This window comes from Pelodiscus sinensis, chromosome 3, assembly GCF_049634645.1.
Source record: "Pelodiscus sinensis isolate JC-2024 chromosome 3, ASM4963464v1, whole genome shotgun sequence".
NCBI lineage: Eukaryota > Metazoa > Chordata > Testudines > Trionychidae > Pelodiscus > Pelodiscus sinensis.
Window position 1 is genome coordinate 85,347,971 of NC_134713.1, and position 24,852 is coordinate 85,372,822.

At 39.6% G+C, this 24,852-nt stretch overlaps 1 protein-coding gene across 1 annotated transcript in view; it reads right to left on the reverse strand.

The window, feature by feature from the left end:
- Nucleotides 1-24,852, reverse strand: part of MAN1A1 (mannosidase alpha class 1A member 1) — a 186,755-nt gene that overhangs the window by 70,097 nt on the left and 91,806 nt on the right. The gene's annotated exons all lie outside the window — the stretch shown is intronic.

Consider the following 24,852-nt stretch of genomic DNA (forward strand, 5'->3'; position numbering starts at 1 on the left):
GTATTGAAAACTTAAAGACATTTTCTTCACACTTCTAAATATGTCAAATAAAACATTTTTCTCCTTTTTGCAATATATTTACAGATAGAAACAGGGTACTAGGTTGTACAGTTTTCTTTGCAGCTACTGACCGCTTTTCCCAGAGGGCCAGACCAAAAATACCTCAATGCAAAAGAAAAACAAGGATATGACAATGAAGGAGGGTCAGCTTTGTTTTTCCCTAAGGGAATTTAATTTTTACTACCATAAGTACTGATTTATTTAAGTTTAAAATGATCTGCTAACAGAACTGTTTTGAAAAACTCATTCTGATATTTTTCTATACTATAAGGTCATACACTAAAGTATTGCTTTCTCTCAAATAATTTCAAAAAGCTACACACATAAATTCTATTTTCCACTTTTAATATTGGTCTATTATTTAGCATGATGGCAACACTTCTAGATAGGGAATACTTTAAATCTCACATTATTTGAAGCAATTGCAAAAACATCATGTTCTTGGTCTTTATGATCCATCTGCAGGTTTTCCAGATGGTTTCACAAATTCAACAAGAGAGCCTTTAACTGTAGGTAAGATGTTTTATAATTGTCATTGCATAGCTACAAGTTATTTTGAGAGTTTGCTATGTTTAAATTCAATGAATACACTATTTCCTTAAAAATGCAACGGACCAACTTTAAAATAGTTTAAAAACAGTGGTGGAATCACAAAATACCTATTACTAGCAATGCAATGATAATTGTAAAAACAAACAATTGCAAGGAAAGGCTGTTACTGAATGTGTCTCAGTATTTGAATAACTTGCTAAGTGACTATAAGGTAATCATAAACATAGCAACAAGAAAAAAATCCCTACAACTCTAAACTGCTCCTCAATAGGTCACCCAAATGGAAACAAACAAATACAGAAGAAATATAAAATTTCTAACCATGTCATATATATCAAACTCATTATGTTAGCATATTGCATAAATTCCCATTTCCTAATACACACACAAACACACAAAAAGCAAATGAGATGTGAAAGTGCATACATTGTGGTAGTAAGATTAAACGGGAAGACACAGATCCTATAACAGAAGCCCCTTTATGTTTACTGAATATTTTTATATTAAATAGCATGGAAAAAAACAAGCACAGTACCCTTATCAAAAGTTGAATGTTCCAGACCAGATTTAAAAACGAACAAACAAAAACCCAACTCCTTCCCCCTCGCCAAAATTAGTGCGCGTACTGGAACACTACTGAAAAAAATCAGGCTCTTTATTTCAATGCTAAATTAAGAAAGATGGAAAGGTTTAACTTTAGGTTCCAAATTTTGAAACAATCTTGATCTAACTTTATTCAGTGTAAAGAAACATTAAAAAAAATGCAAGTAACAGTATTTTTACAGGATATAGAAAGTTATAGCCATGAAAAATCCAGAAGCGAATAAATAAGTGTTCCAGTAATGGTATGTTGGGTATCTACACTGGAAATCTGACTAGTCAAATGTGTAACAGTCTACAAAATATTTCTGTATATAGACTCCCGTGGCAACCATGCCCTAAAAATTCTGTTTGTTATACTGCACTCCCAGAATATACAAAGCATCAGTCAGTGCTTGGTTAATATTAAGTCTTCTGCTTAGCTTAACACATTATGACTAAACTTCTATCTGTCTATTCCTAAGACTGACAAATTCCTAAACATGAAATAGGACTATTTCTTACCATATGTAAAGGTATAATATGTAGCACACTGTATTTCATATTTTTTTCAATACTGTTATTTGGAGACAGAGCATGGAATGTACCCATAAGTTTACAAGGTAGTTAAATCTTAATAAAAATTGCTGTTGAATAAAACTAATAAAATAGTTGAGAAAGTGTTTTCTATTTTGAAAAAAAATTACCTAAAGTAAAGTAAAAAAATGTTGCCACCCCTTTCAATAGATTAGCTTCAACTGTTTTATGGTACTGTACTATGCACCATAGGAAAAGGAAATTACTCCTCTTTTGTTAGAAAAATCATTGTAAATCCCTTCCTCCACTCCCTCCCCCCCCAAAAAGAAGTTACACCATACCATAGAGTTAGCTATCAGAAGAGACTTTGGAGAGCTTAATCAGATTAAAATAATTGGATTAGTGAGAGCTTCCCATGTTTAATCCAAATATACATAGCAGTAAACACTGAAAAATTAATCAATCATACTTGCTAATTCTAGCAGTATGCCAGTATCTAACATGAGGATTTTTTTGAAATCTTGCAACTAAGGAACTGAAGTATGGCTCTAATGTCTTCTGAAATCTTGTTTCAGGAAAGCCAGCAATGACCAGCATAAAATACTAACAATCTTGGAGAGAACTAAACAAGATCACAAGAGAAGGATGAGATACTGCTGTATAGTAATTTGTATTTAGATTCATGCTTGAAACTGGCCGTGAGGCATGTGACAGCACAACTAGAGGCTCAACTCAAAATATATACATAAAACAAAACCACAAGAAAGAGGATTTTGTTTCAATTATATTTAGCAGTGTCTTTTGGTTGTGCTTCTGTAGCCAAAAAATGGCAAAAAACAAAAACAAAGTACCCCCACCCCCAGTTTTAACACCTTGAGAAAAGGCCTTAATCTGGAGCCAAAGGGCAGTATTGCTAATGTGGCTGATATTTGTAACAACTGTTATCAATTTCTTTAAGGTTTGTGTTTATTGGTACAATTGAAAGTGAGGTTAGAGGAACACAGAAATGCATACATTTCTCAGCTTGAATTATTTGATTTTCAGATATGAATGGGGCTTTGAAAAGCCATCTGATATCCATGGGGCTGGAAAGGACTTGAGAGGTCACCCAGTTTGTCCCCCTTCACTGAGGCAGGACCATACATATCTAGACCATCTGACAGCTGTTTATTCAACCTGTTCTTAAAAACTCCCTAAGGTTGCCATAATTTCCCTTGGTAACTGAGTTCAATACTTAACTAGCCCTTAAAGCTATAAAGTTTTCCTAGTATTCAGCCTAAATCTCCCTTGCTGCAGATTAGTTTGGTTACATCTGCTTCTACCTTCTGTGGAAACACAGAACACCTGATCATCATCCCTCTTTATAAAAGGGCCCATAACACATTTTGAACTTTATTACCAGGTCTCCCTACAGTCTTACCACTACACATGCACAGGCTTTTTTTAATCCTTCCTCATAACAGGCTGAGAAAATCTGATTTATTTCAAGATTAATGAACTTAAGGTATAAGTTCATACCTCAATAAATGTGTTAGTCTTGAAAATGCCACAGAGTCCTCCTTGTTTTTGTTGAAACAGACTAACACAACTAACTCTCTGAATGAAACCTGACTTTTGCTCTGCTCTAGACTCTCCAATTTGTCCACATCTTTCTTAAAGCATGGCACCCCAAGTTGGATCCAATATGTCACCGCTTCATACTGCTGCACAATTACCTCTTGTATCTTTCATACAACAGGAGGGTATGACCCCAGAATCATATGGTTGAAAGAAATCTCAGGAGGTCATAAGAGTTCATCCCCATGCTAAAAGCAGGGCCAACCCCTAACTAAATCACCCTAGCCAGGGTTTTGTCAAGCCGAGACTTAAAAACCTCTAGGGATGGAGATTCCTCCCTAGGTAACCCATTCCAGTACTTCACCACCCTCCGAGTGAAATAGTTTTTCTTGATATCAAACCTAGACCTCCCCCACTATAACTTGAGACCATTGTTCTTTTTCTGCCATCTGTCACCACTAATAATAGTCTCTCTCCATCCTCTTTGGAACCTCCCTTCAGGAAGTTGAAAGCTATCAACCCCCCTCCCCACTCTTTTCTGTAGACTCAACAAGCCCAAAGCCCTCAACCTCTCCTCATAAGTCACATGCTACAGCCCTCTAATCATTTTTGCTACCCTCCACTGGATTCTCTCCAATACAGAAAAGATGTGGACATAACTGGGCCCCCAAAATTGGACACAATACTCCAGATGCGCCAAATAAAGGGGAATAATCAGTTCCCTAGATCTGCTGGCAATGCTCTTACTAATGCACCCCAATATGCTGATAGCCTTCTTGGCTACAAGGCACGCTGTTGACTTACAGCTAGCTTCTCATCCACGGTAATTTCCAGGTTCTTTTCTACAAAACTGCTGCTTAGCCAATCGTTCCCAGCCTGTAACAGTGACTGGGATTTTTCTGTTCCAAGTGCAGGGTTCTGCACTTGTCGTTGCTGATCCAATCCCTCATTTGTCTAAATTAATCTGGACCATTTCCCTTCCCTCCAGCATATCTATCTCTTTCCCTAGCTTAATGTCATCTGTGACCCTGCAGAGGATGCAATACATCCCCTCACACAGGTCATTAATACAGATGTTAAACAAAACTAGCCCCAGAACTGACCCTTGGGGCACTCCGCTTGATACCGACTGCCAACCAGACATCGAGCAGTTGGTTAATATCCACTGAGTCTGAATATCTAAGGCAGCTTTCTATCCACCTTATCCACCAATCCATTTATCCAATCCATACTTATTTAAATAGCTTGCAAGAATACGGTGGGACACCGTATCAAAGCTTTGCTAAAGTCAAGGGGAACGTCTAGACTACATGGCTCTGTTGACAAAGCCATGTAAAATAGTTTACTCTGCATAGTCAAAGAAGCAGGGATTTAAATAATCCCTGCTTCATTAAAATAAAAATTGGCCGCCGTGCCGACGATCAGCTGATCAGGCACAGCGCTGCAGTGCAGATGCGGCGTGGTCGACAAGGGAAGCCTTTGTCGACCGCTCTGGTAAACCTCATTTCACAAGGCATTTCCACATCATGGGTCACTAGGTTACCTCCCCCAATCATTAGGGGTCCCACATGTTCCTCCTGTTAATACATCCCTGAATTATATTAGCCTTTTTTCACAACTGCTTCATGTTGGGATGACTAGTTCTTAGGCAACTGGGGTGTGGGAAGGAGGAGAGAAAGGGTCATCTTTGACAAATAAGTTGTTTGCAATAAATAGTTGGAACTAGCTCTAAAGTGAAGGCCTCTGAAAATTTTCTAAAAGGCATTATAAAATACCTTAGTGTCAATATATCTGAGTTCTGAGGTATTATTACAACATGCCAGGGACACAAAATAAATGTTTTATTTCACTGTAAATCTAGAATTCTAAAAAGGCACAGTATTTGATGTTAAAATGGGGTAAACTTCCAATTCCTGCTTTTACATGACCAATATTTGTGGGGTAAAGAACATGGTCTTATCACATTATATATTATTTATACTATGATAGCGCCCAGAAGCCTCAGTCAGGATTCTGGTCCACATTGTGCTAGGCATTGTACAGACGTGCTCCACAGATGAACACTCCATACTTCATAGAGCTCACAATCTAGGACAGATTTTTTTGTAATTGCTGTTGCAATACTGCTCCTAGAAATGGAATGTTAGTTATCCAAAAGTGCAACATAAATGTAATGTATTTCACGGTTCTGTTTCCTCTATGGCTAAGGAAGAAAGGAATCTAACACTCCATGATTTTGACAATATTCTTCATGTGGAATAAGTTAAAACATTTACGTAAAATATACAGCATACAACATAAAGACACATTACATTATATTGTGAAGAAAAACAGTATACATCTGAGATTTGAGTTATTTCCTGATTAAAGAAACAGCTGTCTCAGTAAAATTGCTCCTTATCCACAAGTAAAGATAAGTATCTTTAAAGTACAATTCCTCTGTTAAGCCACAAGCATCTGCTTCCTAATTTTCTGTTTATTTAGCCATATGTACCAAATCCTAGTGCTACAACAGCAAATTTAGACTCTTCATTTTACATGTTGAGAGCCAGCATGTCCAAGCAAGGGGTAGCATTTTGCATATAAAATTCTCTTTTCAGATAGTTGACTGTTGAGCGCTGATTTGCAGCATAGCTTATATGTGGGGGTGGGTGCCTAATAGATGCTATGTTGTAAATCAGTAATTACATTCTCCAAGAAACATAAAGCACACACAAAAGGTCCATTCCTAGTTTCATAAATCTGGCTATATGTTTTAATTTTAATGCCATTAAGTGAAAGAAGCAATGATTTAGTAATAGAATAAGCTCCTAAAATACTATGGTAGGCACATAAAGACAAATTGTGCTGTGATGGCATGCAATTTGTGCAGACAGCGGATGTCCTCTATTTGCGTTGTAACGTCAATAGCACAGGAGGAGATGGATTGTTAAATTACATATTCAGCATCATGGATATTTGTAAGTTTGCTCTATTTGCCAGTGGGAAGTAAACTGTTCTGAAGTCCTTATTCATATTAATTCTATAACATAATACTAGAAATAGGTACATTATTTTACCAAGTACTTCTGTTAGTTGATTTATGCGTCTAGTCAATTTTATTTATTTTGGTATTCATTAAGTTACCTGAATTTCTTACTGGTATGTCAGAACAAGGATTTAATGAGTGTGTCAGCTGGGAGAGTGCAATGTTAACTATTAGAAGTGATAGTAAACAGAGATACAGTAATTCCTCATTTAACACTGTAGATATGTTTCAGAAAATGTTCGTGTTAAGTGAAAACATGTTATACAGGGTCAATTTTCCCATTGAAAATAATGGAAAAGGTGGGGGTTGAATTTCAAGCGATGGTGTCTGCTGGGACCGGGACATAAAGTTGGGGGAGAAAGGGGACTGGGTTACAGCAGGGAGGGGAGGTGTTTGGCTCTGGGGAAGGGAAGCGGAGGAAAGGGGAGGGAAATTGGGTTGGGAGTGTGCCCCTGGGACAGGTCTGCCGGGACCTGCACTATGTCTGGCATGGAAGGGTTGCCGGGGAACAGCACGGCGAGTGGCGAACCCTCCGCCGCTTTGCAGTGAGGCGGGGGAAGCCCCGTGCAGCTGCCGGCAACGGGCTGGCTGGGGAAATAGTGTTATTCCAGGGATGGCTGTGTAATTCCCAAAGCCCCCCCCCCCCAAAAAATCGTGCTATTGCAAAAACTTTTTAAGCGGGCACTTGTTAAATGAGGTTTTACTGTATTTCCTTGATGGAACATCAACAGAAACTGGGCAGCTGGGGATTGGCTCTGGGATTCAAAGGACTGGGGAATTCCTTCATATTATAGAGGAGACCATCTGTAGAATAGCTAAGTACTGTTTTCATTCTGTGAAGTCACATTTCCCTGTGAAGAATTTATAGATTTCTAATCAAAACATTGTTTGCAAGGGACTTGAAACAATTCTTTGCCTCTAACTTAAAAAAAAAAATGGAGGAGGAAACTGTTCTAACACAACTGGTCCGAGGAGATCATTACTCTTACATCAAAAGGGACACTGGATCTGAAGTTTATGCCAACACACCATTTGCCTAGCACCCTCAATTTCCTTCTTGAGAGGAATGAACCTAACACCTACGCTATAGAAAATGCTTTTGTTTTTAGAAGTTGTGAATAGGTGCATTAGTCAAATAAACTTTTGTGAACAGAAGTGGATAAACACAGGAAAAATGCAAGATAGCAGCTCAAACTTGGTGGCTTCTTTAGAATAAACATTTTCTGTTTATCTGCTAAAGTTTTAATATCAGCCATCATATGTGCACCACATACACTATTGTGGGTGTTTTGTCAAGTCTGTACTAAACTCAGAAGTCTAACAATAATAGTTCAATATTTCTTTCAATAAAAGTCAATATTTAAAGCTTATGTTACTATGTGCACAAGATTTATTATGTTTGAGTTCTTACACAGCACTATCATTGTTTTAACTGCCTATTATCTTCTCCATCCCCCCCCCACTCCGCCCGTGATGCACATGTGTAATTCCACTGAACTGTAATGGGATTTATTTTTGCATCAAGAAAAAGTGAAGTGTACCTGTTTCCTTTAATGTTTAAATGTAAAGTAGCAGAAATTGACCATTTAATATTTAAGTACACTGAACCTCAGAGTTACACTCAAGAGCTGTGAACAGATCAACCAACCACACTTTTCATTTAGAACTAGAAAAATACTATCAGGTAGCAGAGATGAAAAAACAAGTACAGTACAGTTCTGTGTTATACTAATAAAAATAAAAGGAAAATTCTGTCAATATATTTGATAAGGTAAGGAAATGTTTCTCCACTTGTTTAATGTAAATTAAGGTTGTTGAAAGTTTTCTTCTGCATAGTAAAGTTTCAAAGCTATATTAAGTCAATGTTCAGTTGTAAATTTTTGAAAGAACATAACATTTTGTTCAGAGTTAAGAATATTTCAGAATTATAATCCCAACGAGTTTGTAAATTTGAGGTTTTACTGTATATATTATGTTTAAAGGGCGATGTGATTCCAATTGTAAAACTAGGATTTGAACTGGATTAAGAAATCACCATTACTTACTATAAACTCCCATATTGGAAGCATCATATATTAGTAAAATGACTACCAGGAGGGTAATATAGAACAATTAATTATACTAAATTAGTACACTATCACGGTTTGGTAGCCATTTTAATGAAGAGATCCCTCCATCCATTTCTCCTCGTCTCCCTCAACCACCCCAGAGAGACAACAAATTTTCACTTTTTGGGGAAGAACTGATGATTGAAGCAGTGCCACTGAATACACAACTTTTTTTTTTGTTTACATTTGTATTGATCAGACTCAATAGGGAAGGTGTACAATTACTGTTTAAGTAAAAAAAATACAGGAGATTGCAAAACTACTTAAAGGATTCCAAATTTTAAAAGGAGACGGAGGGGCTAAAGTTTACTCAGAAGTGTCCCATACTTCATATACAACATAGGTGAAGACAGATTCGAAACCCAAGATTGTGACTGTGCACCATGTAACGGTTGGTTCAATTTCATGAGTGGTTCAAATCTGAACAGTGACTACGTTAAAAAAAAAAAAGTAATTTCTTGCAAGAGACCCATGCTGTGTATCTTCAGAGTTCTAGCTGCTTAGGCAAGTGATAGTAAGTTTTATGCTTTTCATTCCTCTGAAACACTGCAGAGACTAACTGCACAATCTTTTTGTACTCAAATATTTAGCGAGTTCTAGTGATATCCAGGCAACTCCGTTAAAAGGAATGGTTGCACAAGTGTCACTGTAGGCCAAATTCAGCCAGTAAATCTTTGACTATATGTAAATGGTGAAACTAGAGATGGCAAGATTGGCAGTTACAAATCTTTTCATAATCCCATATAAAATGAATGAGACACATACATGGAACTCCACTTTTACAGAGAATAGATTTTCAGTTGAGAGCCACATTTAAAGATTTTTCTTGATCCTTAGAAATCCCTGTCCATCAGTGTCATCTGGCACGTGTTACAAGGCACAGAATGAACAATACGTCTCCTCTTACACAGCACGAAAGAAGGGTCAGCCTTTCCAGAATGACTCATTTTTTAATTACTCCTGAGAATTCTTTCAGAAAGATGGGCTATTGCTGGCTAGAATCCAGGTTAGTGTTAAAACCACCATCACTGACTGGTAGACATTTTAATAAAGAGATCCCTCATCCATTTCTCCTTGCCTCCCTCCACTATCCAAGAGTCAATCTTTCACTTTGTATAATCTTTCACCATGCCTAGTGCCTTTGTCAAAACAAGTCTAACTAATGCTGAGTGGCTGTACCCTTTACTGAATTAAGCATGGGAATTGTGAAGTCTTCTGCAATTTGTGCATACAAATTAAAATAATTAAGAAAGGAGGACTAAGTGAACTAAAATTGAGATCAACAAGAGATCAAGTTTGTAAAAAATGAAGGAGATTCATTTATTTCATTTTGTTAGTGTAAGGATACTGCATGAGTAATAGTTTTATGACTTCCCCAAGAAGAAGTTATAAAGGGAACAGAACATAAGAGGTAAACAGATAATTGCCATCAAAATTTTTATTTTAGAGTTAGAAATGAATGCACTGATTAAGTGCAGTGCTGCCAACATGCAGTAAATTTATGAGCAATTCTGAAGTGCTCTTTAAATTCTTCAATTATGTAAAAAACACTCAATTTAAACCTATAATTTATTTCTGCCAAAAAATATAACATTCTATTTCTTCCACAGCTGAAAAAGGAGAATTATATTATTTCTGAATGATCATCACATTTGGAGAACCAGAAACCTTAACTGGAGGAGTCTGTGAATAGCCAACTAACAGCAACGAACAGAACGTATGCACTGTGGAATTCTTCCACAATTTGATTTGAGGAAGTGGGTCTGGCCCATGAAAGCTCGTCACCTAATAAACCATCTTGTTAGTCTTTAAAGTGCTACATAGTCCTGTTTTTTGTTTCAGCTAGACCAGACTAACACTGCTACATATCTATTATTACTATTTTGTGTGTATAGTTGGGATTATGTTTTCCAATGTGAATTACTTTGCATTTATCAACACAGAATTCCATCTCCTATTTTGTTGTTCAGTCATTTAAAAGCAAAAAAGTGACGCATGGAGCCTGGGGCCAACGGGGACTGAGCGTGCTCCGGGGCTCCACGTGGCATTTCAATCTTTGAAATGCACAAGTGTCTCAGTAGGGCCAGGACTTCAACAGGGTTAAAAAAAAAAATCTAGATAAATTCATGGAAGTTAGGTCCATCAATGGCTGTTAGCCAGGATAAGTAGGAATGGTGTCCCTAGCTTCTTTTTGTCAGGGGCTGGAAATGGGTGACAGGAGAGCCCCCGAACTCCAATTCAGAGAGGTGCACACTCAAGGGTAGGGGTAAATAGTGAAGTGTAAATGTAAGATGGTTAAATGTAATTTACTACTGCACATTGCATTGACTTATTAAAGTACCTCATTGATTTAAAGTGGCTGTGACATTTAATTATTCTCAATCTGTTATATTATGGTTTAATATCCCAGACTGCCCCCTCACCCTCCGATGAGAGAAAGAAACAGACAAAGCCCATTAAAAAAAAATTGACAGTGTATTTTTTCAGGCTGGAGGCAGACCAGAAGCCCTGGTTCCAGGAAGTAGTCAAACAGCATTTACATTCTTCTGGCTTTAAGTTTTCCTTTAGATCCAGGACCTAGAATAACTTATCCAAGCAGTGATCCGAGAGGGCAGTGGTTCTGGAGAACATTCTGCTAAAAGTAAAAGCACTGGACTTCGTCATAGAATAATTTTAGCTTTCTGTGGAATTATAGTGACACCTGACAGGATAGCTTTTGGGGATACTTGGGCTTGGCAGACAACAGTTTAGTCTTATGACTGTTAGGAAAAGCAAACACTTGCTTATTAAGTTGCTTTATAGCGGTTATCCTCACAATTTGGATGTTTCAAGGGAAAAATTAAAGGGTAAACCATACTTTAGAAGCAAAAGTCTCCAGCTCTATAAGCCATAATGTTTATTTTGCACTGACAAGCAATTGCATTCATTGAAGTCAGCAAAACCTAGTTTATAGGACTTCAGCAGTTTCCCCCTCGCTTTCTCTCCCTATATATTGGAACTTGAATTTAATAATTTTCTCTTCCAACAAACGACAGAGAAGTAGAAGCAATGACAGTGAGGATCCCAGCTAAAACTGATCACTATTGTGGTGGGCTGAATTATCTCTATGTTAAAAGGATTCTTGAAAATATCTAACAGAACAGAATAATATTAGCACATGCAATTGACTAGTGAATATAGTTAGAAAGCATCTGTAGTTTGCAGGCTGACTTGAGAAATTTATTACTGGCTATGAAAGCAAATGACAGTCATTTAGAGTCCGGGAAAAGCCTTTTACTTTACTCTTGACTAGGAAGAGTTTTTTACTCTCTAAAGGGGAAAAGGGATTTCTCCCCCCCCTTAAACTTACATAAATGTATACAGTCTTAGGTTTGATAAGAGAGAGGAATAAGATCTAACCCGAGAATTATCTTGTACTACCTTTGTCAAAGAGGTAGACCTCTCACTTGGTTTATGAGCAGAGGAAACGAAAGAACAACTTTTTACAGCTGAGCAGAGGAACACTTCTTAGGATCCTTGGTCTAGTGCCGTAGTGTCCAATCAGTTCTGAAGAAAACTAGCCACATTATTCTGAAAGTGTAAATAATTTTTTGAGCCAACTAACCACATTCAACTGGCCAAATAGCCACATGTGATTAGTGTTGGACACCATATTTCTAGTGAGATGGACTACTCTTGTTCTTTAAGTCATCAAAAATGATCAACACTAGAATACTGCTGACTGTATAATATATGCATACATACAAAAGATAGCATAAAATTGTTCCAATTTATTTTCTGTACACTGCTCATTTTACGTATTTATAGTATTAATCAAATTAAATATTCAACTTATAATTCAACCAGAACACCACTAAAATGAAGGCTGGTTGTATATTAGCAATAATTTATTAAATGATGGAACACTAATAAAAATAAAAAAAAATTTCATTTAAGTGACAAATTCATTTCAGATACAAATGAAAAAACTACATAATTTTTTACTAAGATCACTATATTTATATTCTAATTGTCTGAATGGCTCAAACAAGTGTATAATTTGAAATCAGAATTGTGTCTATTTACACATTTTTGATTGTCTGAATTTCAGATAATTCGGGTTTAGTGGAGAAAATAAACTTTTGTAATTGCTACATTTTGCAGACAGACAATAGCACTAAAACATTAAGCTGTTCCCATTCATCTTCTTGGGATGTTAATATATCTACATGAATGCCAAACAGCCAGTCAGGGACATTTCAGCTTCGCTATGCACTGCCAGAATATACAGTTCCATCAGTATCAAAACTTCACTAAATCAGGTTGACTTTATTGTCAACTATGTTTAAATGTCCTACTGACACTGAGCAAAATATTTTAATTTTCCATTTTGAAACAAGTTTTCATTTTCAAAAGTTAAATGTTAACATTTACGTTATAGCAAAACATTTGATCAACCCAAAGGGTTATTTTTTCCTCCCCAGACTTTTTCTTCATGGACAATTTCTAATTTTCAATTTTCATTTCTGATTTAGAATGAAGCCAATGTTGCAATTTTCAACATTATCCACAAAGTACAACTTCCATGCTCTGCACACATTTCAAACTCCTCCAGTTATGTGAGATAAGCAACTTTCTTCTCTTCTTTGAGTGCTGGCACCTATGTGTATCTCACTGTAGTGACTGACAAGCACCACTTGGACAGGTGGATGCGATGTGGCATAGCTAGTTGTGGAACCAATGTCTCAAAGAATACACTAGTGGAAGAGGCTTGGATCAAGGTGTCATGTCTTGTTAACATGTAAATACAACTCCATGTTCTTGCCTTGAGGAGGTACCCTCTTGAAGGGATGCTATTGAAGCTGCTTGTTCTCCCATAAGGTGAGTCCATACCTTATGTTTTTGGGGGGGGGGGGGGGGGGGGGAGGTGTACAAGCTGAAAGGATACAGCCAGAAATCCACTTGGGGACCCTATGTGAGGAAATAACTAGTCCTCAAGGTTGTCCCACTACGGTAACAGCCTAAATGACTTTCTGACCTGTTTTGTTCTTTGTAGGTAACATTCCAAAGCTCATGTTTTCTTCTTCTCTGAAGGCTTTGGGAAGAATACACATGAGCTCAGAGTCTGGTATATGGGAAATACCAAGACTACCGTTGGGGTGAACTATTTTTTTTAAATTAATGAAAAATGTATATGTTTTATTTAAATGATTTTATTTTTAACAGTGTTATTTTGATGTGTTTATTTTAGATTTCTTAAAAAGGGGATTGTTAATTTTTTTCCATTTAATTGTTTTAGTAAATTTCTTAAAATGGAAAATGCATCAAGTGCATTTTTATTTCATCACTTTAAACTACCACTGTTTGCTATGTTTTAACAAAAAATGGCTAGTCATTGTGGTTTTCAAATTTTAAGAATTGATTTAATTGTGTCAAAACCAAGCACTACTCCAAATTTCTTTTCTGTAAGGTTTGAGAAGCAAACCTATTGCAGGTTCATCCTATTTTTCTTGGCTCATTGGTTCAGTCAAGGGGCACAAGTAACTTATATTTTTTACAAGTACTGTTGTGTCATCCTCAGGGCAGGAGGTTGGGGGCGGGCTGTTGTGATACAACAGTACCTGTAAGAAATTTCAGTGAGAGATGGAGTGAAGGGGTTGGGTATGTGGAAGGTGTAGGGTGTGAGGAGGCAAAGGGGTGGGTAAGTGGAAGGTGCAGAAGTCAGGATAAGACCTTGGGGATATGAGGGTGCAAGGACTTAGGGCTGCAGGTTAGGAGGGGCTCAGGGCAGGGGTGTGTGTGTGTGTAGGAGCCCAGATTCATACCAAGGCTATTTGCTCGTCCTCTTTCTATCAGGGAGCAAGAGCAAAGTGCACAGCTTGTCTGCCCCCTGCACTCCTCAGCCAGAGTGAGGAATGCATCAAACTGTGCACTTTCCCTTGCTCCCTGACAGTGACAATGGGGACTAGCCAGCAGCTTCAGCATATGAATCTGAGGGGAGGAAGCTTCAGGCCTCCCCACACACAGTCCCTAAAAGGAGTCTGGGAGGTGAGAGGCTCAGGGTTGAGACAGTCCCAAATGTGGGGCCACACCCTCAGCTAGCCCCTCTCACCTGTTTGGTGACTGTCTCTTTCCTGTTTGGTTTTAGGAGAAGCACCCCATTCCAGGCAGATCCCATTTTACTGGCACAACCAAGCCTTTATGTTCATTTAAGTTGTGATAACAGAAAGCTGTATATCAAATTTGGTGATCCCAACTCTTACTCTTTACTCTGAGTTCAGACAGACTCCCTAAAATGAACAGTAGATTTCATACAAAGGGTCTGGTCTCCAATCAGGGCTTGACAAATCCGCTTATCTGCTCGCCCGTGGCGAGATGATGTCCGCCGGTCGCCCCGTTCACCAGCAGTTCACGCATGCACAGTGCGGGGCTGGAGAGTGGTTTTCACTGCGATCGTCAAGCCCTACCGGGCCCCTAGTTTACCTATATGTCTGGTTGAAGCAATGGGGAAAATAAGTACTCCACTTACCTATGAAGGTTAACAGAGTTGAAAGATGGCATATTAAGTGTTGAAAGAACTAAATGTAGGTTCTGTTATGGGACAAGTTTTAACGTCAATGGGAAAGTTCTAATTAAATCCTAAGAACCTGAAGTGGTGAGTGCGTGAGTAAATAAAGGGTAGTTATGCATGGAGGAAGACATGTGGATTCCAGCTGGGAGAACCTGTGTGAAACTAAGGACAGAACTGTCATCTTTTAGATAAGGTGGCTACCCAGTATTGGAAGGAATAGCTTGTCTCAGGAGATGTGATAGTGTTGAGTCCAGAGTAGTAACTGGTTGACTCCTTTCTGGTGGATTCCATGGAAGAATGGCCTGCTTGGATGCAGAACAGCAATGTGCACTTTCAAAAATTAAGCTGCAAGGCAAAGTGCTTTTGGATTGGGCTGTCTCACCCTACTGTTCCACTGAGTCAAGATGTTTGAGGAGGGAAGAATGCTGATGGCTGGTTGAGCTGATAAATTCAGAAGATCTTGGAACCTCAACTGTCTAGGCCATTCGGGCATGATAATGGCTCAAGTTCTGTCCCATGAAATTTTCCACAAAGGAGTAGGAGAACTGGCCCTGAGCTATCCATGGGTGCAGATCACTTACTAGGATCATCCAGGTGCCTTGCAATCATTTCCTGGGCATTGTGAAGGCTTTGTGCATTCATTGGTGCACCACAGTCCCTCCTATTCTCCTCAGCATGTGATAGGTAATACTGTGGTCTCCAGTGGGCTGAGATACTTACATCTAATTTTAGTTGTTGGGTTGTGTGGGTGGCCTGTGAAATACAGGAGATCATACTAGGTGATCTGGTGGTCCCCTCTGGTGTTTAACTGTATGAAACAGTATGTGCTGCATTTCCTGTTTGTCTAAGAGGTGGCATAGGATTCCTTACTGAACAAGGAAGCTCTTCACCACTTAGCTATGTAGCTCCCACTTGGTGGTAAAGTACCTGCTAAGCTTGCTTACTAGCAAATTCTGGGTCCCTGCAAAGTACAACACTGACTGGGTATTCTGTTTCTTAATATACCAGTTCTATAAATTGACTACTTTTATGCACAGTGGAATGGATGTTTTTATTCTGTTTATGCAGATCAGTTGTCATTGTTTCACACTATAGAAATGTGCTGAGACTGGACTCATGGTAAGAATTATCAGGGTAAAGATAATGCAATGGGAAGACCAGAGGATGAATGAGAAGAATCTGTTTAAGTGAATAGCTGAAGACAATAAAAAGCCTTCACAACACTGTGGGCTTTTTAAAAAGTCATACTTGGGATGAACACATGTCTCCCTTGGAAATGGGTGCACGCATGGAGTGTCAGAAAAGGAAACGGAAATCAACAAACGCTGTATGAAATTCAGAAAAAAAAAACAACTTAGGAGGAAGGGTACCCAGGCACATTCCCCCTTCAACCTTCTAAGAAACCGTCAGTAAGGTAAAAGTGCAAGTGGAAATGCTTTGCCTTTTCTTCTATATATTTCAGTTAGTTTTCACTGATACTAGCAATCAAAAAGGTGTTTATGAAATGTAAGTATTTCCCACTGGAAGGAGATGGAGAAGTTAGTACATTCAGCTGAAAGTGAGTTCACAATGGCCTACCAAAGGCATGCAAGTGAATCATCAGTACTTTGTAGTTGACAATACCAGCTCCCTTGATGCACACAAGTAAAACATTAATGATGCAGTTGTCTGACACTGCCACCAATGCTGTGTTAGTGTCATGAGCAGGCCTGAAGTAGAGATGTAAGTGACTAATCGACTATCCAATATGCAAAAGCTTATGGGATAGTGGACACACTAATCGACAAGTTGCTTCTCCCTCCCCTCTTGCTGCCTCTATCAGGAAGAGGTAGCAAAGGGGGGGGGGGGAGGGACTGCTGGGGGGCGTTGTAGCCAGACAGACTAACCCCCCATATCATCCATCTTATTTGCCTCTCTGAAGCATACAGGGCAGAGAAGGAGCAATAAAATCAGCATAGTCTATGCTGGCTCATCTGATCCTGAGGAGCTGAAAACAGATATGTGGAGAGAGAGCGATTAAGTCAATAAGCTGGCCTCGAGGCTGAGAGAACTGCCCCGGCTGGCACCCATGTTGATTCGAACACACACACACACACACACACACACACACACACACACACACACACACACACACACACACACACACACACACACACAGTCCCTGGGAGAGGAATTTCCCACTGAGAAAAGAATCCCCAGTAATTCCAATTTAGTTATCTCTCTTACAAGTGTAAATTAAGTTCACAACTCCCTTGTAAGAACTGGTCTCACAAAAGACAGACCAGCCCCATTTGGCATGACAGACAAGGAAGAGAAATACGTGACCCCATGAGTATAAAGGTGGTACAGCAGCACACTCTCTTTTGAGTGTCATTCTACCCTCTACCTGCTGGTCGGGTTAGGTGTTTGACCTCCCGAGGTTCTATGGGGACGCCCACCTCGTATTTTCGTCTTTCCTAGGAATTGAGGGACCGGCCCTGGCCTGACATGCTGGAGTCGAGAGGCACAGAAGGGGGTAAAAATTGTACCTGGATGTGGTCCTCTGTCTTAAGTGTACACATAGAAAGAGTAAGCTGTTACTTGGTACCATTATTTCTATTTTTCTATCTTTATCTTCTTTGTAACCATTTTTAAGATCTATATTTTGCTAGTAGTTAAGAAATAGAACAATAGCCATTGCAACCATATGATTTATAAGCTTCCTCAAATAAACCTGTAACTATTTAAGTTTTAACCTGACTCCTTCAGTTGCTGTAATAGAACCAAGCACAATTTAAAAGAACTTCAGCCAGTCATAAAGGGACAGTTATAGGAAGAGCTTGGGCGTTTGGATCTGTGTCACTCCCAGGTGACAGGGTCCACTGGGGCACTTCTCAGCCTTTCCTGGGCTGCCCGCTGCGAAGGAATTATGAATTCTAGCAGCTAAAATCTGAAGTGTAATAAGCTCTTCCTGTACACACTGGGGCGTCTGTTAGCCTGTTTGGCTACCCTCTGCGATGGGACCTCGGTCCTAGCAGTAAAGTCACGGACATTAAACTATTTTTCGGGGCACCCTCCAGCCTCCTAGGCTGCCCGCTGCAACGAGACTTTGTGTCTCAGCAGTTGAAGACTTGGGTGTAACACACACGCACACGCTGCCCTGACCATCAGCTGACAGGCGTACCTTTGAAATGTACAAAGGTCCCATCAGGGACTCTTGTGCATTTCAAAGATTGAAATGCCTGTGGAGTCTGGGGCCAGCTGGGAGTCCCCCACTGACTCCCTGCGGCACTTCTGTTTTGAAATGTACAAAAGCTCTGGGCTCCACTCAGCATTTTAATTGTTGAAATGCATAAAAGCCTCTTATGCAGCACTGAGCAGCACTTCCACCTTTGAAATGCAGGAATAGCTGGGAGGGATCTTGCTTCATTTCAAAGCAGAAGCACCCTTATCGACTAATCGAATAGTCAATGGACTTAGATTAATTAACTAATCGAAAATTTTAACATCTCTAGCTTGAAGTTACAAGCCAAGGGCATCAGAGGTGATCAGCTGCTGCTAGCATGTCATACACTAAATACACTTATTTCTAAAGAAACTGGGTAATTTGAAGTAGATGATGCTCTTGAGCAGTTTAAAAAAAAATGTTATTTGGCAGTAGCCATTGGTTAGTGTGTAGCAAGGAAACAGTTTCCAGTTACATGCACAATATGTTGTAGTAATCCAGACACGAAAAAAAAAAAATCTTAAAAACTTCTTTGCAGATCATGTTGTCAATAAATACATGAAGTTCTCTTAACACTCCTGAAAAGTTTAGCCCAACTTAGTCAAATATGACATTTCTTGTGTGCTCTCTCAATGTTAAAAACTAACACTTTAATCCAAATTGCAAACTAAACTCTTGGCTTCAAATCTGCTTATTTGTTTTAATACTTGTATTGCATTCACGGTAGCTCAATTAAATCCAGTATGGCATTCCCTCCCCGCAGGGTTTTAATGTAATTACAGCAAGAAAAGGTTTCAAAGAAGCCATGTAAAAATTTGGCTATCCGACAACCAAAGTACTAAATGTAGCAGTTTTTAAAATGTGACAGAGATTAGTGATTTTATTTAAGTGACCTTCAGTGCAAGCAAAATGTTTTAGAATATACTCAGTGTTACATATTCCTTGTTAATTATGATTAAACTTACAATCATGGGATATGCAATATGTTGCAATTTTAGATAATTAACCATGGACTTAATTCAAAAGTATTAACAATTACGATTTCAATAACTTTTTTACATAATAAAGCTGCCTTTAATTACAGTACTGAAAACAAATCATAATATGACAGGGTCAGGTCAGAGGGTTATTAAAAAAAGAAAAAAAAAAAAAAGAGTGCTAGAAGGAAAGTACGTGAGCCTTAGACTAAGTAGGTCTCTGTTCTCTGGGTAAACTGACAGGGCCTGGCCTAGAGTAGGAACTTTCCAGAAGTACTCTGGACAATGAGGCCAGTGAAAACACCTGGAGTTAATTAGGAGCCTTCCAGAGTAAAGGGAGTGAGCTAATTAGACCACCTGTGGCCAATCAACAACCAGTTGAGACTGGTTTAAAAAAAGGACTCTTTCTGTTAGGTTGACACACCAGGAGGAAAAGAAGTCAAAGTGTGGAGAGTGAGAGGAGATTGGGTGAGAGCTAGGAGCTGTAAGGCAAGAAGAGTGCTAGAGGATCAGGTACCCAAGGAAAGGTACTGAGAGGGATCATTTGGGGAAGTGGCCCAAGAAGTAGTTGCCAGACAGGGAGTAGAACAAACCCCATCTGTTGTCACTAACTTAGGGTCCCTGGGCTGGAACATGGAGCAGTGGGTGGGCCCGGGTTCCGTCCAACCTTCCCCATGCCACTGCTGAGCCTGTCCCTGGATAGGAAGACCAGGACTAGAGAGGTTTCACCCTCATGTTAAAAGGAGACTACAGAGGGGTTTCACCCTGCTAGTAAAAAGAAAGAGGCCATGTGGTGGGACAGTGAGCCTCTGAGACTGAATGCTATTGGCCAGAAGTGCAGGACCTACAGGCACAGCCAATAGTTTTGCCACAATCAACACTGTCCTTTTCATAGGCAATCGGATTATTACTAGGGAGAGTCAAGGATCTGATCCCCCAACTCTACACGAGTAATTCAGATTGATTACAAGACTTATACAATCTTTCTTATATGAATAGATACTGCAAAATTTCTTCTGAACCGTGGCTGAAGTTATTAAATACTTAGTAAAAGGATATCAGTTACCATATATTTATCATTTAAACATTAAGATTGTTTCCCCAAAATGTTTCTAGACAGAACATATCAAATTATATTACAGTTAGCCATGGTCAACTTTCTGATCATCATTTCCAGAGTTTACCTTCATTAGGAAACTAGTAGTTCACTAATTGGTAGTTCACGATTTCTGAAATGGTAGACATCTTTTTAAAGAAAAGATTCTTGCAAGAATAAGTTATGATACTGAACTTAAACCATTTACTACAACTGCTAGTTTGGTGAAGTGGGGAGGGTTGGAGTTTGACAGCCTGATGGAAGCTGGTAGAGCACTTTGCGAATGCATATGTAGCACTTCTCTTTTCATAAGCTGAGCATAGCTAAAACCATGACAATTCTGGAGCATTTATTTTGAAGAAAACAAATTTACGTGTGCTTTAAACAAACAGTCTTCAAAGCAGATCACAAGTTAAGTCTAGTAAGAATGCAGGTAAATGACAGCTGTACTTTAAAGTAAGTTACAATACTTAGGGTGTGTCTAGACTACTGAGTTTTGTCGACAAAAGTGGACTTTTGTCGACAAAACTATACCTGCGTCTACACTACCGCTGAGTTCTGTCGACATAACGTCGACAGAACTCAGCCGTTTTGTCGACGCTGGTAAACCTCATTTTACGAGGCATAACACCTTCTGTCGACAGAGTTCTGTCGACAGAAGGTGTTATTGCCTGTAGGGTTGCATCTAGACTACAGGGTTTTGTCGACAAAGCAGCTTGCTTTGTCAACAGAACTGAATGTGTCTAGACGCTCTATGTCGACAGAAGTTTTGTCGACAGATACTGTCGACAAAACTTCTGTCGACGAAACCCTGTAGTCTAGACGTACCCCCAGCCTCAAGAAAAGATGAAGAGTGCCTGTATTCAACCATTATCAATTGTTGTCTGCAAGTTGCTGAATTAACCAAATAATTTGCAACTGGAAAATGTGCCCACCTACCTAGGCAAGAGAATTATCTCCATTTTCCCTATTAATTGTAGGTACTTTTGTCAAAAAACTTAAAAATTCCAGCTAGTTATTTGTACTCATTGTGTCTTTGCACCACTGATTATGAGGAGTCTGAGGCAAACGCCCCAGTTGTCCTGCCTTTGTTGTGGCCAGGGCCACAATACCTTCTATGCAGGGTTATGTAGGCCTCTCTCAGCCACAGGCACAGCCAAAGACTCTCCCCTCCAGGGACAAATCACTAACAGCCCCTGAAGCAGCCTGCTAGATCCAAGCCCCAGCAGGCTTTCAGCAGCAGGCTCTAGCTTCCAACAGCAGCTCCTAGACTGGAAAAAACTGACAACCACCAGCATGGCTCCTCTCTCCAAATTAGAGCCTCCCCCCTAACTCGCTCTCTTCCACACAGTGCAGGGAGAAACAGCTTCCCTCCCCTTTTTTCAAAGGCATCCTGGGAGTTGTATTCTCCAGGGCTAGACTGCAGCACCAAGGATCCTCCCAGTAAAAGTCAGAAGCTCCTATAGTAGAGAGAGCCTATATATTGCCGGTTCATTTCAGTTGATTTCTGACCACTATTTCTTGGGCTATCCAGTCCAATTCAAGAGGGAACAGAAGTTCTGTCCATTCTCAAACTTTTTTTTACTCCAAATCAAATCTAATGGCAGTGCATCCTCCACAGGGAGGGAGGATAGCAGCTGGCTTGGATGCCCTCCACTAAAACATCTCTGTTCTGCTTGATAAGTACATGCCACCTCATAGAGGTCTTAAATATTTCAAGATATCAGCGCTTGTTATATTCACTCTGCCAGTATATGAGAGGTTTTAGCACATTTTTTTTTATTCTGGTTCCTACAATTCTTTCCCTCTCAAAGCTTTATATATATTTGTTACTGTACCTCCACCTTATGGGTACTATAGTATCATCTAGTCCTTTTTTATTATTTTTTAAATAATTCCAAATTGACAAGCATGAGATTATGAATTCTCAAAACAGTTGTCTGGTTTTAAAAAAAAAAAAAAAACAATTTCTCTTGACTTATGTTCCATTCTCATTTAGAAGTATTTTGATATTGTATTAATTTCCCAATTCAAATTCAGCTACTTCAGTTCTCTGAACTGCCATCCAGAATAATGTCATGGGTTAGACACACATCTCTAGAATGTAGACTGCAAAGAGCTTACAATAGTTCTACAAAGACCTTACATAAAACAACATTCATATCTACTATAGACTTAAAGGCATATTGAACATTCATGTCTGTTTTCCTACCAGTTAGTATACTGGTATTTAATTGAAAGGAATGTTAAGCACTATAATAGAAAACCATATCCATAAGTATATGCGTTTATATATAATCTCACAAGAACATTACATTTTCCCTTTACATATTTGTATTTTGGTGGTTTACAAGAGACCTAATAACTGACCAATCAAATACTTCTTGGCAGTTAAGGACCAGTTGAGTCAGAGCCTTTAACTCAGGGCTAGGCAAAATATAGCCTGTGGCCTGCATCCAGCCCACCAAGCTGCCCGATCTGGCCCAGGGACGCAGCAGGGAGCCTCAGACAGGCCCCATCCAACCCCACATGCCACTCAAGCGGCTGCTACACCATTTGTCTTTCAAACCTCATGACAGTTTGTGAACAGTAGATGTTTTAGTAGAAGAAGTTACTGGTGAAGCTTAACTATTAATCAGAAAAAATAAATGTTTGTTTCTAAAGATACTCCAGCTGTGCTCATCACTTGATCAGTAAATCATTGTAGAACAATGGCTGATTTCCTTCAAGTGTCAGGTGAACCATTTCTGTTAAAATGTACATTATTTACTCAACAAAAATCTGCATCAATTCCAACCGCTAAAATTTTCTATCAACATTAACTGCATTTGGAGCTACATGTGTATGAGAGCATAAACAACTTTAGAGAACTTAAACAAGTAAGTTTGAACTTTAGAAGTTTAGTTAAACCCAGTGCCTTCTGTGTAATTGACAGTATGAAAAGCCTCATGAGAAGTACTCACTTGGGTTTGCTCAACAACCAACAACAACAACAAAAAACAGGTATCTAACATTGCCAAGCAAGTCAAGAAGAAATAACAGCTACTAAGGTTTCTGGAATAGTTGCCAGCAATTGGAAACTGTTCCTAGGAGGACTACAGCCTTTGTGGTCCCTAAGGCCTCCAGACTAGTAATGAAAACAAGTAAAGATTGACACCACTGATGGCTGAAGATTCAGGGACTAGTTCCAGCTCTGTTTCTTCCACATCTATAAAACTGAGTATCAGGACAAAGTTTAAAAACTGCACAGCACAAACTTTATGGTGATCATCATTCTCTTCCTGCAGATGGCCAGAATACCACAAGGAGCTCGTTCTCCTGGATTTCATACCAACTCACCTTAAATCGGTGATCACCAACCAGTAAATCAAGATCTACCAATAGATCTTGGAGCCTCTGACAGGTGAGCCAAGAAGTTATCAAGCACTGGCACTTCAGTTGTCCCTCTCCCCACTGTCATGCTGCTCCTGCCTTCTGCCTTGGAGCTGCCCCACCCAGAAGCCTCCTGCTTGTCTGTCCAGGATGTGGGAGGGAGAAGGGGGGGCACTGTCAGGACCCTATCTCCGCACAGAGAGAAGAGAATGGGGGGGAGGTTGGCAATGTAAATCTGTCTCTCACAAACACGCTGTCCTTCACTCATCTCCCAACCCAACACATACGTAGGGAGTTGTTACTTTTTACTGGTTGAAAAGTGGGTTATTTTTGGGTTTTGACTGGTCTGTGCATTTCATAATTATAATTTCTCTCTTACGAAAAAGTTTAATTATTTGAGGAATGAGTTCTAAAATGCCTACCCTGTTGTGGTTGGAGTTATTATCCCTGTGGTGACTGCTGCTCCTGGAAGTAGCTGGCATGTCCCTTCAGCTCCTGAGAAAGGCAGAGCAAGGGGTCTCCACATGCTGTTCTTGCCAACAGACACCACTCCTGCAGCTCCCATTGATCAGTAATGGGGAACTGTGGCCAGTAGAAGCTGTGGGCTCAATGCCTGCAGATGAGGGGGCAGCATATAGTGCCATGGCTGTCCATGCCAGCTGCTTTCAGGAGCGGGGCAGGGACAAGGCAGGAATAAGCCTACCTTAACCCCACTGCTCCACCACCCAGAAGCCATCTCAGTTAAATAGTGCCCAGCCAGAGCCTGTATTTTGAATCCTTCTCCTAGCCCTGAACCTCCTCCTACCACCCAATGTCCTGTCGCAGACACAAATCCCCCGAATCCAAACTCCTTCCCAGAGCTTGCACCCAGAAACCCCTCCTGGATGCCAAACCCTTACCCCAGCCTGGAGAAAGTGAATGAGGGTAGGGGAGAAAGGGATCAAGTGAGCACGGTGAGGCCTGGGAGGAGGAGTGGAGCAGGAGCAAGGCCTCAAAGAAAAATGGGGCGAGGGTATTTGGATTTGAGGTAGATCTTACATAGCACTTAAATTGAAAAAAGTGATCTTGTGGTTAAAAATGTTGGAGACCACTGCCTTACATCCAATGAGCAGTGGTATTTTTAGGGACCTCCTTTGATGTCTGTATTTCTGATATTTATTCCGTTCGCCCTCCAACCATATCAAGAGTTTCTCTAGTCATACCTTCGAACTGCAACTTTGCTAACACTTGG